The sequence below is a fragment of the Nematostella vectensis genome, chromosome 7 (genome assembly GCF_932526225.1).
Source record: "Nematostella vectensis chromosome 7, jaNemVect1.1, whole genome shotgun sequence".
Lineage (NCBI taxonomy): Eukaryota > Metazoa > Cnidaria > Anthozoa > Actiniaria > Edwardsiidae > Nematostella > Nematostella vectensis.
This window is the reverse complement of record NC_064040.1, coordinates 9,128,507-9,131,203: the sequence shown is the minus strand read 5'-3', so window position 1 is coordinate 9,131,203 and position 2,697 is coordinate 9,128,507.

The window sequence follows — 2,697 nt, the reverse complement described above, 5'->3', positions numbered from 1 at the left end:
TCCTAGATCAATAAACATGGAAAAAGCTGCTTTGCCTCTTATTAATTTAACGTAATAAAGAAATTGATAAGTTAAAGTCTTTATTTTTTAATTGCGATAAGAACGTTACCTGATTTGTGGGACCCCTGGGTATTTTTTTCTAAACCGGAAATTGAGTCTGAGTGGCAATTGTCACACCGGTGTCACTCTCGAAATATTTAGCGCGGGAGACGATAGACACACGCTACTCGTTTCTTACCCTTGACAGCTTGCAGACGTCGAGCCACGAAAATATTATGCTTGACCTTTCGAAGAGGTTGAAGGAATTATTCAAAAAATTGTTTTGGCGTATGTTATGTATTCTTACGCCCAATAGGGCGTCTGGTTGTTGTTAACTCGAAATTATAAGTCCACAGACGGGTATAAAGCTTCAGTTGATAGCCCGGTAATAACTTTGTGCCTTTATTGTATCGCTGTTTTTTTTTATATATATATATTCTTCCTCTCGTGTTGTTTCAATTGGGGTCAAAGGGTCCCTGCAAAATCTAGTATCTTTAACTGATAATTGAAAATAAAGTCTATCATTGTTTACGTACGAGTCACACTAGAATAATACCTGACAGTTTACACTGGAAATATAACTATTGAGCAGATGTTTAATAACAGGAGGCCAAATCGCTTTAAGTGAACTTAGGCTGTCATTAGCGCACAACCCCCTTTGTTTTCTTGGCTAGAGTTTTGTTGATCTTTTGTTCGCCTAGAGTAAACAAATCGCGCGTCGCTAATCAATCTAAACTCAGGAAGATCATTAAAACACAGGATTGTTTTCCCAACGGGCCCCCAGGGTGTAGAGTGTCTAAGCGTAGTGCATCGTGGGAAACAATATGCGAACCGTTCAAAACGTTCAACCGGTTTTCTCTTGTGTTGTGCTTATGTTCATTTGGTTCACTATTGTTTTGCGCTTGTGTTCGCTCGGCTCACTCTGGTGTTGCGCTTGAGTTCGCTCGGCTCACTCTTGTGTTGCGCTTGTGTTTGCTCGGCTCACTATTGTGTTGCGCTTGTGTTCGCTCGGCTCACTCTTGTGTTGCGCTTGTGTTCGCTCGGCTCACTCTTGTGTTGCGCTTGTGTTCGCTCGGCTCACTCTTGTGTTGCGCTTGTGTTCGCTCGGCTCACTCTTGTGTTGCGCTTGTGTTCGCTCGGTATAATCTTGTGTTGCGCTTGTGTTCGCTCGGCTCACTCTTGTGTTGCAAATGAGTCCGCTCGGCTCACTCTTGTGTTGCGCTTGTGTTCGCTCGGCTCACTATTGTGTTGCGCTTGTGTTCGCTCGGCTCACTCTTGTGTTGCACTTGTGTTCGCTCGGTTCAATCTTGTGTTGCGCTTGTGTTCGCTCGTTTCACTCTTGTGTTGCGCTTGTGTTCGCTCGGTTCACTCTTGTGTTGCGCTTGTGTTCGCCCGGTTCACTCTTGTGTTGCGCTTGTGTTCGCTCGGTTCACTCTTGTGTTGCGCTTGTGTTCGCTCGGTTCACTCTTGTGTTGCGCTTGGGTTAGCTCGGCTCACCCTTGTGTTGCGCTTGTGTTCGCTCGGTTCAATCTTGTGTTGCGCTTGAGTTCGCTCGGCTCACTCTTGTGTTGCGCTTGTGTTCGCCCGGCTCACTATTGTGTTGCGCTTGTGTTCGCTCGGCTCACTCTTGTGTTTGCTCGGTTCAATCTTGTGTTGCGCTTGTGTTCGCTCGGTTCACTTTGTGTTGCGCTTGTGTTCGCTCGGCTCACTCTTGTGTTGCGCTTGAGTTCGCTCGGCTTACTCTTGTGTTGCGCTTGTGTTCGCTCGGTTCAATCTTGTGTTGCGCTTGTGTTCGCTCGGGTAACTCTTGTGTTGCGCTTGTGTTCGTCCGGTTCAATCTTGTGTTGCGCTTGTGTTCTCTCGGTTCACTCTTGTGTTGCGCTTGTGTTCGCTAGGCTCACTCTTGTGTTGAGCTTGTGCTCGCTCGGCTCACTCTTGTGTTGCGCTTGAGTTCGCTCGGCTCACTCTTGTGTTGCGCTTGTGTTCGCTAGGCTCACTCTTGTGTTGCGCTTGTGTTCGCTCGGCTCACTATTGTGTTGCGCTTGTGTTCGCTCGGCTCACTCTTGTGTTGCGCTTGTGATCGCTCGGTTCAATCTTGTGTTGCGCTTGTGTTCGCTAGTTTAACTCTTGTGTTGCGCTTGTGTTCGCTCGGTTCACTCTTGTGTTGCGCTTGTGTTCGCCCGGTTCACTCTTGTGTTGCGCTTGTGTTCGCTCGGTTCACTCTTGTGTTGCGCTTGTGTTCGCTCGGTTCACTCTTGTGTTGCGCTTGGGTTAGCTCGGCTCACCCTTGTGTTGCGCTTGTGTTCGCTCGGTTCAATCTTGTGTTGCGCTTGAGTTCGCTCGGCTCACTCTTGTGTTGCGCTTGTGTTCGCTCGGCTTACTCTTGTGTTGCGCTTGTGTTCGCTCGGTTCAATCTTGTGTTGCGCTTGTGTTCGCTCGGTTCACTCTTGTGTTGCGCTTGTGTTCGCTCGGTTCACTCTTGTGTTGAGCTTGTGTTCGCTCGGTTCACTCTTGTGTTGCGCTTGTGTTCGCTCGGTTCACTCTTGTGTTGCGCTTGTGTTCGCTCGGTTCACTCTTGTGTTGCGCTTGGGTTAGCTCGGCTCACTCTTGTGTTGCGCTTGTGATCGCTCGGTTCAATCTTGTGTTGCGCTTATGTTC